At 41.6% G+C, this 14,392-nt stretch overlaps 1 pseudogene; it reads left to right on the top strand.

The window, feature by feature from the left end:
* Positions 1-13,591, top strand: part of LOC124250760 (adhesion G protein-coupled receptor E2-like) — a 33,071-nt pseudogene extending 19,480 nt beyond the window's left edge.
* Positions 13,592-14,392: the final 801 nt, after the last annotated feature.

Genomic DNA, 14,392 nt, shown 5'->3' with positions numbered 1-14,392 from the left:
CCTCACTCTCCATTGTCCTGAAATGTCCCGCCTCACTCTCCATTTTCTTGAAATGTCCTACCTCACTCTATACTTTGCATTAATGTTGATTCAAGAGTAGATTCTCTTACTGTCTGTTAGTAAAACCTTGAGCAATAGACATAAGCTCTCTATGCCTTGGAAACCAATCTGTGATCATAAGAGATCTTCTGTTTGCACTGTTGTTAAAATTAAATTGAGTTAACTCAATAATGAAAGACAAATTCAATATAAAATGGACTGACTTGAACTTGGACATTTCTTTAAAGGTATATAAAAGACCAATAAGTGCATGAAAAGATGCTCAACATATTAGGCATTAGCAAAATGAAAATTAAAAGCCACAAAATAAGATATCACTTCACCCTCATTAGTTTTAACACAAAATGAAAGAAAAAGACAGACAGTGGAAAGTGTTGCAAGGATGTGGAAAAATTAGAATCCTCACCCATTGCTGGCTGGTATATAAAATAGTGCAGCTGTTTTGCAAAACAGTTTGACCGTTTCTCAAAGTTCGAATGACCCAGCAATTCCTCTCCTCAGTATATTCCCCAAAGACATGACAACATGCTTCCACACAAAGCCTGGACATGAAGGCTCATAGCAGCATCATTCAAAGTGGCCAAAAGTTGGAAATTAAATGTCCACTAACTGATGAATGGATAAACGAAGTGTGGCATAGCATACAGTGGAATATTATTTAGCCATTAATAAAGAATAAAAAATATTATTCACCCATGAAAATATGCTGCAACATGAATGAGCCTTGAAAACTGTATACTAAATGAAACAATCCAGTCATAAATGATCACATATCTTATGACTCCACTCATGTGAAATGTCCAGAATAGGCAAACCATAGAGATAGAAAGTAGATGAGTGGTGCCCTGGGGCTAGGGTGGGGGTGGGGTGCCTGAGAGTCAGAATGAGGTGTGGCTGCTAATGTGAAGGAAGTTTCTTTTTTTTCTATCAAAAGGATTTTGTTAATATAAAAATCACACATTTTTCTTTTTAATATATTTTTAGTACCAATGGTTGCATACCATAGCCTTTTTCTGCACATTGGTTTTCTTCATTTAACAACATATCTTGAAGATTCTTCAGCTTCTTCCTTCCATTTTACAGATGCATAAGATTTTATTATATAAATTTTTCATAATTTCAATAGCTAGCCCTGTATTGATGGACACTTACTTTATTTTCAATCCTTTAGTTTTATAAACAGGTAGCAATTGCTAGAGCGGCATTTGTAATTTTTTAAAAATTGTTTTATTGAGGTCATATTGGTGTATAACATTGTGTAATTTCAGGCGTACATTATTATATTTCAGTTTCTGTGTAGACTGCATCATACTCACCATCCACAGTCGAGTATTTATCCGTCACCGTACATATGCACCCCGTTACACTTTTCACCCTCCCCCATCCCCTTCCCTTCTGGAAACCACTAATCTGTTCTCTTTCCCCATGTGTTTGTTCTTCTTCTATGTCTGAGTGAAATCAGGCGGTGCTTGTCTTTCTCTGTCTGGCTTATTTCACTTAACATAATACGCTCGATGTCCATTCATGTTGTTGCAAATGGGACGATTTCATATCTTTTTATGGCTAAATAGTATTCATATATATGTGTGTACCACATCTTCTATATCCATTCATCAGTTGAAGGACACTTGGGTTGCTTCCACATCTTGGCTGTTGTGAATAATGCTGCAGTGAACATAGGGGTGCATAAGTCTCTTTGAATTGTTGGTTTCAAGTCTTTGGATAAATACCCAGTAGTTGGATAGCTGGATCGTATGGCATTTCTATTTTTAATTTTTTGAGAAGTCTCCATACTGTTTTCCATAGTGGCTGTACCAGTTTGCATTCCCACCAACAGTGCAGGAGGGTTCCGTTTTCTCCACATCCTCTCCAACATTTGTTAATTTTTTGTCTTGTTAATCATAGCCATTATGAACAGGTGTAAGGGGATATCTCATTATAGTTTTGATTTGCATATCCCAAATAATTACTGTTGTTGAGCATCTCTTCATGTGCCTCTTGGCTATCTGTATACCTTCTTTGGAAAAATGTGCGTTCATATCCTTTGCCCATTTTTTGATCGGGTTGTTTGTTTTTTTGTTGTTGTTGAGTTGCATGAGTTCTTTATATATTTTGGGAATTAACCCCTTGTTGGATATACGATTTGCGAATATTCTCTCCCAGTTGGTGGGTTGTCTTTTCGTTTTGTTCATGGTTTCCTTTGCCTTGTAGAGCCTTTGAGTCTGATGTAGTCCCATTTGTTTATTTTTTCTTTTGTTTCCTTTGCCTGATGAGAAAGAGTATTCAAAAAGATGCTGCTAAGACTTATGTCAAAGAGTGTACTGTCTATATTTTCTTCGAGGAGTTTATGGTTTCACATCTTACTTTCAAGTCTATAATCCATTTGGAGTTACTTTTTGTGTATGGCAAAAGATAATGGTCTACTTTCATTCTTTTTCATGTGGCTGCCCAGTTTTCCCAACACCATTTATTGAAGAGACTTTCCTTTCTGCATTGTGTATTCTTGGCTCCTTTGTTTCGTCTCTTATATTCTGTTTGCTTTATATTTCCATTTCCACTGTTTTTGTCTTTCAGTGTTTTGAATATATCATTTCACTCTGTCCTAGCCTGTAAGGTTTCTGCTGAGAAAACTGCTGAAAGCCTGGTGGAGGTTCTTTTGTATGTGGTTTTCTCTCTTGCTTCCCTTCATATTCTTTCTTTGTCGCTCACTCCTGACACTTTTAATAATATATACTTTTGAGAGGATCTTTTCGCATTGAGGTATTAGGAGTTCTGTTTGCTTCATATGTTCTATTCCTATTGCTTCATACGTCCAGTTCTATGTGTTTTGTATGTCCAGTTCTTTCCCAAGGTTTGCAAAATTTGCTAGTATTATTTCTTTGAATAAGCTTTCTGCTCCTTTCTACCTCTCTTCTCCTTCTGGGATACCTATTATCCTTATGTTACTTTTCCTAATTGAATCAGATATTTCTCATAGAATTTCTTCATTTTTTTAAAAAAAAAATCTTAGTTCTCTCTCTTCCTCCATCTGAATCAATTCTGGTTTTCTGTTTTTGAGCTCACTAATTCTGTCTTCCATATGGTCTGCTCTATTTTTAATGCTTTCTACTTTATTTTTCATCTCATGAACTGTATTCTTCATCTCCAGAATTTCTCTTTGTTTTTTTTAAAAAGAGTTTCAATCTCTTTGGTGTAGTACTCCTTCTGTTCATTAATTTTATTCCTGAGCTCACTGAACTCTCTTTCTGAGTTTTCTTGTAACTCATTGAGTTTCTTCATGACAGCTATTTTGAATTCTATCTCAGTTAGAATTGTAATCTTCTGTGACTTCAAGTTTGGTTTCTGGAGAGCTGTCATTCTCCTTGTGTTCTGCCGTGTTACTGTGCTTGATGATTTGATCCTCTACTGGTACATTTTTCGTAGTAAACACCTTTCTTATTTGGGTATGGCTTTGCTTACTTTGGTTCTGAGCTGGTTCTGGTGGTATTTGAGCCTGCACTTTCCACACTCCACTGCCTCTGCCAGGGGCATTGTCTGTCTCTTCCTTGTGCCACTTGTGCTTCTGAGGTGGCCGGTGCCTTGCTGCTTGTGATGTCACTGCCGTCTCAGGTGCTGCCATCGGGATCACCAGTCTGCCAGCACTTCTGCTGCTTTCGGGGTCACCTGGGCCTCATGTTCCCCCACGGGCTCTCCAGGGGCTTGGATGCTGCTGCCCTGTGCACCTCCTATGCTGCTGCTTGTGGCTTGTCTGAGGTGTCCCGGGTTCACCAGTGTCACTGTCAGTGCTGGTACCCTGGGGACCTGAGGACTTTTATTGCAGCCCCTTACCCCTTCTGTGTGTGCCACCACTGGGTCTGGGTCACTAGTTCTGCTGTGGTTCCTGCAGCCTATGGTCACAGGTTCCACTTGCCACTGCTGCAGGGCAGGTGGGGTAGTGCAGGGGCTATGCAGAGAAAGCTTGTTGCTGCTGATCACTCGTGCACCCTTTGGTTTCTGGCACTTGCTGGTGTGTTTTGAAAACTCAGGTCAGGGCAACCTTCCCCAGGCAGGAAAATCTGAATTTCGTATAATGTCCCCACCACTGGAAGGACTGGGCCACTGCTGGGGGAGGAAAAGGGGGCTGGTTCACTGGCCCCCCTCTGTGTCGTGATTCTCAGGGCCTGTGTGTGACCTGCTAGTTCTAGGGGGGAGGGATGGGGATAAGGCATGCCTGTTGTTTCTGCTCCTCCAGAGTCTGCTCACAACCACGTGTACCAGATCTGCGGGGGAGGGTCAGGGACCAAGCCACACCTGGTGCTTCATCTCCCGCAGTCTCTGTTTGCAGGCACAAATGGTGGATCCACGGGGGGATGGGCGATGACCACCCTGCACCTGTTGTTTCTGCCCCACAGCGTGTGCTCATCGGCACATGCACAGGTGTGAGGACCCCTGCCCTGGATTGCTGCTGTGAGGGGAGGGAGAAGGGGCTGCTCCCTTAGTTCCTCTGCCTCCTTGGGGTCCAGTCCACCCACCTTCAGATGTATAGATCGTGGATCTCTCAGGCATCCTGTAACACTGTGTACGGAGTCTCTGTCCATCAACGGATTTCCAGTGGGTTGTAATTTAGAGGGGAGACAAAGGGAATAACTCACTCCATCACGATGCTGACATCACTCTGAAGTTTCTTTCTGAGGAGCTGAAAATTTCCTACAGTTACATTGTGGTGATGGTTGCACAGCTGTGAATATACTGACGGTCACTGAAATGCACAGTTTAAATCCGTGAATGTTATGGGTGTGAAATATGTCTCAATAAAGCCAGAAAAATGATTTTAGACTCAGTGGGTGGGTTTTGCAGCAGGTGAAGGATAAATAAATTGAATAGTGCAGGAAAACCCTCTCAAACCACATTAGGTTCATGAGACTCTTGAAAACTTGAGTCCCGTGAACCTAAAGAAATTACAGGCCCCTGCCTCAACACTGTTTCTCTCAGTGACATCCACTCATTGTTCATATCTCAACTAACCTGTAATTTCCGGTGGGAATCTTCACTAACCATCCTAATCTCTCAGGCCCAAAACTAAGTGGGACAACTATGATACATTCTCATCGCCCCACATTTTTGTTTATTGTCACACAGCGTGTCTGTGTACCTCCTACTGATGTGAGATTTCAGGGGCTTAAGACGATATTTACCTTCCTTTTTTTTAAAATAGAGATTCATATTAGTTTACATCAATGTGAGATTTCAGTTGCACATTATTTCTTGTCTGTCACCACATAAGTGCTCCCCTTCACCCCCTGTGCCCACCCCCACCCCCTGGTAACCACTGGACTGTTGTCTTTGTCCACGTATTTGTTTATATTCCACGTATGAGTGAACTCATCTGGTGTTTGTCTTTCTCTCTCAGGCTTATTTTGCTTAGCATAATTCCCTCCAGGTCCATTCATGTTGTTGAAAATGGGATGATTTCATCTTTTTTTATTGCTGAGTAGTATTCCATTGTATATATACCACATTTTCTTTATCCAATCATTGATCGATGGGCACTTGGGTTGCTTCCATGTGTTGGCTGTTGTGAATAGTGCTGCAATGAACATAGAGGTGCTTATGTAACTTTGGATTGTTCATTTCAAATTATCTGGGTAGATAGCCAGCAGTGGGATAGCTGGGTCATATGGTAGTTCTTTTTAGTTTTTTGAGGAATCTCCATACTGTTTTCCATAATGGCTGCACCAGTTTGCATTCCCACCAGCGGTGTGTGAGGCTTCCCTTTTCTCCACATCCTCTCCAACATTGTTGTTTTTTGTCTTGGTGATTACAGCCACTCTGACGGGTGTGAGGTGATATCTCAGTGTAGTTTTGATTTTCATTTCCCTGATGATTAGTGAATTTGAGCGTCTTTTCATGTGTCTGTTGGCCATCTGTATGTCTTTTAAAAATGTCCTCTGCCCATTTTTTGATCGGGTTGTTTGCTTTTTTGTTGTTGAGTTGTGTGAGTTCTTTATATACTTTGGATATCAACCCCTTGTTTGATAAATGATTTGCAAATATTTTCTCCGAGTTGCTGGGTTGTCTTTCCATTTTGTTGATGGTTTCATTTGCTTTGCAGAAACTTTTTAGTCTGATGTAGTCGCATTTGTTAAATTTTTCTTTTGCTTCCCTTACCCAATTAGACATGTATTCAAAAAGATGTGGCTAAGACCAATGTCAAAGAGTGTACTGCCTATATGATCTTTTAGAATTATTATGCTTTCAGTTCTTACATTCAAATCCTTAATCCATTTAGAGTTAATTTTTGTCTATAGTGCAAGACAATGGTCTACTTTCAGTCTTTTGCATGTAGCTGTCCAGTTTTAACAACGCCATTTATTGAAGAGACTTTCCCTTCTCCATTGTATGTTCTTGGCTCTTTTGTCAAAGATTAACTTTCCATTAATGTGTGGTTTTATTTCTGAGCTTTCAATTCTGATGCATTGATCTGTTTGTCTGTTTTCGTGCCAGTACCATGCTGTTTTGATTACTGTAGCTTTGGAGTATGTTTTGAAGTCAGGGATTGTGATGCCTCCAGCTTTTTTCTTTTTGCTCAGGATTGCTTTGGCTACTCATGGTCTTTTGTTGTTCCATATAAATTTTAGGAGTCTTTGATCTATTTCTGTGAAAAATGTTGTTGGAGCTGTGATAGGGATTGCATTGAATCTGTAGATTGCTTTAGGTAGTGTGGACATTTTGACTGTTTATTCTTCAGACCCATGAACATGGAATATCTTTCCATTTCTCTATGTCTTCAATTTCTTTCAATAATGTCTTATAGTTTTCAGTGTACAGGTCTTTCACCTCTTTGGTTAAGTTTATCCCTAGATATTTTATTTTTTGTTGTTGTTGTGATTGTAAATAAGATTGTTTCCTTGATTTCTTTTTCTGGTAGTTCATTGTTAGTGTATAGGAATGCAACTGATTTTTCAAAATTGATTTTGTACCCTAACTTTGCTGTAGTTATTGATTATTTCCAATAGTTTTCTGGTGGATTCTTTATAGAGTTTTCTATATATAGAATCGTATCACCTGCCATTAGCAAAAGTTTCACTTCTTCCTTTCCAATTTGGATTCTTTTTACTTCTTTTTCTTGCCTAACTGCTCTGGCCAATACCTCCCGTACTATGTTGAAATAGGAGTGGCGAGAGTAGTCCCCAAGACACCCCTGTCTTGTTCCTGTTCTCAGAGGGATGGCTTTCAGTTTTTCGCCATTAAGTATGAGTTGGCTGTGGGTTTGTCGTATATGGCCTTTATTGTGTTGAGGTACTTTCCTTCTATACCTTCTCTCTTTTTATTGGGAGTTTTTAAAATCATAAATGGCTGTTGGATCTTGTCAAATGCTCTCTGCATCTACTGAGAGGATCATGGGATTTTTATTCCTCACTTTGTTGATGTGGTGTATCACATCGATTGATCTGCAGATGTTGAACCATCCCTGAGTCCCTGTAATGAATCCCACTTGATCATGGTGTACGATTCTTGTAATTTATTGCTGTATTCGGTTTGCCAATATTTTGTGGAGGATTCTTGCGTCTAAGTTCATAGTGACATTGGCCTGTAGTTCTTCTTCTTGTCCTTGTCTGGTTTTTGTATCAGGACAAGGCTGACTTCATAGAGTGCATTAGTCAGTGTTCCACATTCTTCAGTTTTTACGAATAGTTTGAGAAGGATAGGCACTAAATCTTTGAGTGGTTGGTAGAAGTCTCCAGAGAAACCATTTTGGTCCTGGACTTTTGTTTTTTGGCTGGTTTTTGATTACGATTTCAATCTCTGTATTTGTGATTGGTCTGTTCAGATTCTCTGTTTCTTCTTGATTTAGTTTTGGGAGGGTGTATAAGTCTAGGAATTCATCCATTTCTTCTAGGTTATCGAATTTGTGGGCATATAGTTTTTTCATAGTATTCTCTTATAATCCTTTGTATTTCTGCAGTATCTATTATAATTTCTCTTCTTTCATTTCTAATTTTATTTATTTGAGCCTTCTCTCTTTTTTGTCTTGGTGAGTCTGGCTAAGTGTTTGTCAATTTTGTTTATCTTCTCAAAGAACCAGCTCTTAGTTTCATTAATCCTTTCTACTGTTTTTTTAAGTCTCTATTTCATTTATTTGTGGTCTGATTTTTATTATTCCCCTCCTTCTGCTGACTTTGGGCTTTGTCTGTCCTTCTTTTTCTAGCTCTGCTAGGTGTACTTCAAGATTACTTATTTGAGATTTTTCTTGCTGGTTGAGGTGAACCTGCATTGCTATGAATGTCCCTCTTAGGACCTCTTTTGCTGCATTCCATAAAAGTTGGTATGTTATATTTTCATTTTCATTTGTCTCCAGGTATTTTTTAATTTCCCCTTTGATTTCCTCAATGATCCAGTGGTTGTTCGGTAGCGTGTTGTTTAGTCTCCACATATATTTCTGACTTTCCCAGTTTTGTTCTTGTGGTTCTAGCATTGTGGTCAGAAAAGATGGTTGGGATGATTTCAATCTTCTTAAATTTATTGAGGCTTGCCTTGGTTCCCAATATATGGTCTATCTTTGAGAATGACCCATGTGCACTTGAGAAGAATGTATAGTCTGCTGTTTTCAGATGGAATGCTCTCTATATATCTATTAAGTCCATCTGATCAAGTGTTTTATTTAAATCTACTATTCCCTTGATATTTTGTCTGGATGATCTGTCCATTGGTGCGAGTGAGGTGTTGAGGTCCCCTACAACTATCATATTGCTGTTAATTTCTTCCTTTATGTCTGTTAATAATTGCTTTACGTACTTTGGGGCCCCTATGTTACGTGCATATATATTAATAAGTGTTACATCCTCTTGGTGGAATGTCCCTTTTATCATTATATACTGCCCCTCTTTGTCTATGCTTGTGTTTTTTAACTTGAAGTCTGCTTTGTTTGATAAAAGTATGGCAACACCTGCTTTCTTTTGTTGGCCGTTAGCTTGGAGTATTTTCCTCCATCCCTTCCTTCAAAGCCTGTGTTTGTGTTTGGAGCTGAGTTGCATTTCCTGGAGGCAGCATATTGTTGGGTCTTGTCTTTTAATCCATCCAGCTACTCTGTGTCTTTTGATTGGAGAGATCAATCCATTTACGTTTAGAGTGATTATTGATATATGAGGGCTTAAGGCTGCCATTTTATCTCTTGTTTTCTGGTTGTTCTATGTTTCCACTGTTTCTCTTCCTTTGTATTTCTGACTGCCATTTCATTTTATTGGTTTTCTGAGGGATATTTCTCACTTTTTGTGAATTGTGGCTCTGCTTTGATTTTTTGGTTGGTGGTTACCGTGAGGGTTGTAGGAAAGATGTTGGATATGTGATAGACCATTTCCTCATAGCCTCTTATCTCCATTAACCTAAGCAGGTTCCTTCCCTTTCCTCTCCCCTTCTGAGTAACTGCTGTTAAAAATTTTTCTGTTTTTAATTTTGTGAGTTTGTGGTTAAGTTGAAGTGTTTACCATTACTTTTTATGCTTTCTTTCCCTTTCTCTTATAAGTTATAATTGAGTCTTTGGTTCTCTGTCCTGGTAGAGGGCACACGTTTCTTATCATGTCTGTGTATTTGTACCCTTGCTCAGAGCCTTGTAGACCTTTGTCTTTCTGTTGCCAGTGTGAGGGCATCTTTGCTTATTTCTTGTAGGGGGAGGTCTAGCGGTGATGAACTCCCTCAGCTTTTTTTTATCTGGGAAAGATTATTTCTCCATCATATCTGAAGGAAAGCTTTCCTGGCTAGAGTATTCTTGGCTGAAAGTGTTTGTCTTTCAGTATTTTGAATGTATCATTCCATTCTCTCCTAGCCTGTAGGGTTTCTGCTGAGAAGTGCACTGAAAGCCTGATAGGATTTCCTTTGTAGGTTATTTCCTTCTGCCTTGCTGCTCCTAGTATTTTTCTTATCACAGACTTTTGCCATTTTTACAATTATATGCCTTTGAGAAGTTATTTTAGTGCTGATGAAGTTGGGCATTTGATTAGCTTCATTTATCTGTAAATCTGAAGCCATCTCCAGCTTTGGTAAGTTCTCAGCAATTATTTCTTTGAACAAGCTCTCTGCTCCTTTCTCCCCCACTTCTCCCTCTGGAATACCTATAATCCTTATGTTGCTTTTCCTAATTGAGTTGGATATTTCTCAAAGGATTCCTTCATTTTTTAAAAATCTTAGTTCTATCTCCTCCTCCACCTGTAGAATTTCCACATTTTTACCCTCAAGAAGACTAATTCTTTCCTCCATAAGATTAGTTCTATTTATTAAAGATTCTAGATTATTTTTTCATTTCATCAATTGTGTTTTTCATATCCAGAATTTCTGCTTGATTTTTTTATAGTTTCAATCTCTTTGGTGAAGAGATTCATTTTATTGCTGAGCTCCTTGAATTGTCTTTCTGTGTTTTCTTGGAAGTCACTGAGTTTCCTTATGATGGCTATTTTGAATTCTCTGTCATTTAGGTTGTATATTTCTGTGCCTTCAGAGTCAGTTTCTAGAGAATTGTCATTTTCCTTCTGGTCTGAATTGTTGCTGCAGTTTCTCATGGTGTTTGATGAACTAATCTTTTGTTGGGGCATTTGTGGTATTCTTAGGGCACAGATTCCCCCTGTTACTACTGGGGGGGGGGGACGGGAGCAGGAGCAGTTTTCCTGGCCCCACCTCATCTGCTGGGAGCTGTGGGTGTATTATGGGTGCTTACCCCAGCCTGGGGTGTGTTCAGGCATTTGTGTGGACTCTCCTTGTCAGGCAAGGCTTCCTCGCTGGGCTAGGTCCACTCTGGTGCCTCAGGGGCCCTCTGAGCTCCCCCTCCCTGCCTGAAAGTGGTCACCAGTGGGCTCAAAGCTACCGTGCCTATTTTCACAGCATCCTGGGGCCTGTTCCTCCTTTGGGAGCTCAGCAGCACTAGGAGCACTTATATACGGGCCTGGGGAGCATTTGCCCCAGCAGGTGGATCTTCTGAAGTCTTTGTTTATGGTCTGCAGTCTGAGGGGCCACTGTGCTTGGCGCTTGGGGCTTCCCTGCTGAGACCCGAGCTATGACTGCTCCTTGACAGCACTGGGGCATAGCAGGCTCTCCCTGTCCACCAGGAAAGTGAACCTGAGTGGGCCCAGCTGCGCGCCTATTCCCACAGCTGCCCAGGACCCGTTCCCTGTTTGGGGACTCAGCAGCACTGTGAGTGCTCACATACACACTTGGGAGCCTTTTGCCCCAGCACGTAGATCTGCTGAGGCCTCTGTTTACAGTCCACAGCCTCGGTTCACTAGGCTGCTGTGCTTGGAGGGCGGGACATACTCACTGGGACCCGAGCTATGGCTGCTCCTTGGTGGCACAGGGGCAGCAGTGGGCTCCCCCTCACTGCTGGGAGAGTGACCACAAGCACAAGCTAAGGGTTACCACCACCTCTTCTTACAGATGTCCTGGTGTGTGCTCCCACTTTCTGGGCACTTGCACCAGGTTAGCAAGTGTTGGTGTGCATGACAGGGCTACTGGGAGAGAGAAGGGTGTGCTCATCTATCTCTGCTACTTCCCAGGAGGCCAGTCCATCCACCCTCAGATGTATAGCTGCCTGTGTTCTCAGGCATCCTGTTGTGCTGTGTGGGCTTCCTCTGTTGCTCAGGGAATGTCCATTTAGTTGTAGTTCAAAGGGGGAGAGATGAAGGGAACAGCTCACTCCCCCATGTTGCTTGTAAGTCCAATGTTTACTTTCTTCACTGCTGTATCTTCAGAGCCCAACCACACAGCCTATCACAGACAAGATACTCAATATTTGTTGAAGAATGAATAGATGAGCGAATTTATATACTTTTTCAATATCCCTAAGGACCAGTGCAATTTTTATTCTCTCTCTTGCTCAGCTGCTGGCTCCGCTCAGAAAGTGGATTTATATGGGGCTTCCTTGGACCAGTCTGTGCCATCTGCTCTGTGAGTGATGACTTCAGAACATCCTTAATGCTCAGCTGGGGGTCATTAGAAGGGCAGAATTATAAGGGGGTGGATGAGCTGGAATATCCTTGGGTTGTCATGGATTTGGTTTGGTTTTCTAAGACTGCTCCAAAAACTACAAACTCTAGCACTGTTACTAAATGTGGAAACTACTTAAGGGTGGAATTGATGTTGGACAGGCTAGGATACAGAAACAGAATGGAATTTTAATCAATAATCCTTCTGTGGTTTCCTGAAGGTCAACTTAGCTTTCTTTCTGATGACTCTCTGGATGTTGAAAAGCAGACTGTCTTCCCTCAACAGTGATGTGTCCACCCTGCAGGACACAAGGTAAGCTGGAGGGGAGGGTGACAGCCCACAGCCGCGTGTGGTCCCAAGAGCGAAGCCATGTCCCTTAGCAGCCCCTGCTGCCCCCTCTCAGGGTCTTCTGAGAACCCAGAGTAATCAGACCCAGCTATGCTTCTGTGGCAGCCAGCTCAGACTCAGGGGTGTGTGGCTGACACCACAGCCAAAATGTTCCATCCATCTCTAGTCCCAGATTGTTACTCCCTCAGCAGCAGGAAGAATTGACATTGGTTGATAAGCATTCTTTGGACTTTTATCAGCAGTCCCATGACAAAAGTGCAAAGAAGATTGATGTTCCCATGAAGCACTTAGAAAACTCTGTGTCTGCTCCCACACCAGTCTACATTTTCACACAACACCATCAGTTCAGATTACTTCTCACCCCTCGTCCATTCCTCTCTCTGGAAAAAAATCCTAGTCAACATCAAATCTAGGAGGTTGGGCAGCCCTTTGCTCCAGGAACCCTTGTGGAAATTTAACGATGTTTCTTCTATATTCCTATCATCATCATTTCCAAATGGAAATGGAATCTTATGTGTGTTATTTTTTATGCTCAGGCCCCAGCACAGAGCCTGATGCACAGTACCTCCTCAGTAGTGTTGGCTGAGTGAAAATAGGGATCCCTGTGGAGCGTCATAAAATTTTTGAAGCTTACATTTGAAGTATCGCTATCCTCCTCAATCTAAATCAAACTGCCCTCCTGTACCTGAGTGCCATTTCCATTATGGGGAATTATCAATGGCAAAGATCAAAGATGATCACAGCGCAGCCTGAGAACTCATCACCAGCAGAGGAAGGCAGGAGCATCCATGGGGTGGAGATGTGAATGGCATTGATGTTGTTGCTCTGGGTGCCTCAGGAGCCTCCTTTCTTATCCTCCACAGGATGCTGACTTTTAAAGCTACAGCTCAGCTCTTCATCTTGGGATGCACGTGGTGTCTGGGAATCCTGCAGGTGGGTCCAGCTGCCCGTGTCATGGCCTACCTCTTCACCATCATCAACAGCCTGCAGGGCGTCTTCATCTTCCTGGTGTACTGCCTCCTCAGGCAGCAGGTACCACTATCCAGCTGCCGCCCAGGACTCTTCCCATCCTCACCCCTCTCAGTGAGCTGATCCAGAGTATGCTTTTCCTCTGCAGGTTCGGGAACAATACGGGAAATGGTTCAAAAGGGTCAGGAAACCCAAAGCTGAGTCTGAGACTTTCACGCTTTCCAGCAGAGCCATGTCTGATGCCTCCAAACCCATCACGGTATGATCATGCATTGCTCCCAGAATACTTCCCCAACTGATCTGCTTGAGCAGCACGTGCCTATCACACTGGACAACCTGGGTGAACAGCAGATGATGCCTTAGGCTGGCTCACGCTTGACTTACTCCTGGACTCGTTAACCATTAGCAGTGGTCTCAGTTTAAAAGTTTATTTTAATAAATGTATTTTGCTTAGGGAACTGTGTTCATCTTGACCTTTACACATCAGCGCTCTTACTGAACACCTGCTATGTGCTGTGCTTGGTTAACTAGATAAGCAAAAAATCAATGATCCAAAGTGGTGATGCATGTTCTACTCAGAGCCACATTGTTCTGTCCTTCTTCTCTGCACACCTTCTATCTCACAGTCACTCAGCAGCACTCACACAAAGGGGGAAATGGAAGGAAATGATGCACATATTTATGAATTAAACAGACATAAGGGTTAGCTGGCATTTTAGACTTTCTTAAAAAGACTTCCTCATATTTTCAACAGCTTCTACACTATGCAAAACCTTGAAGGAAAAGCATTAATGACATGGGATAATTCATGGCACAGATTGCAAAGAAGCAACACAGTGGTTTAAACTTACAAAGTCCTTTTACCTATGTTTTCTTAACTCTTCCATCTTCTATGAAATCCCTTGAGTCGTCCTTACCATTTAAAGGAGTCTAGGGTTCTGCCAGGGATTCCTTGTGCATTTCTCTTGTTACCTTGTTAACCCAGCACTGGTTCCATTGTTGAATCTTCTCTCTCCTCCCCCTTTCTCAGAAAATGTTCTCATCACCTGTTTCACAGACAAAATCA

Source organism: Equus quagga, chromosome 13 (genome assembly GCF_021613505.1).
Source record: "Equus quagga isolate Etosha38 chromosome 13, UCLA_HA_Equagga_1.0, whole genome shotgun sequence".
Classification (NCBI taxonomy): Eukaryota; Metazoa; Chordata; class Mammalia; order Perissodactyla; family Equidae; genus Equus; species Equus quagga.
Note: the sequence above shows the minus strand (reverse complement) of the source record. Positions and strands in the feature narration are given on the sequence as shown.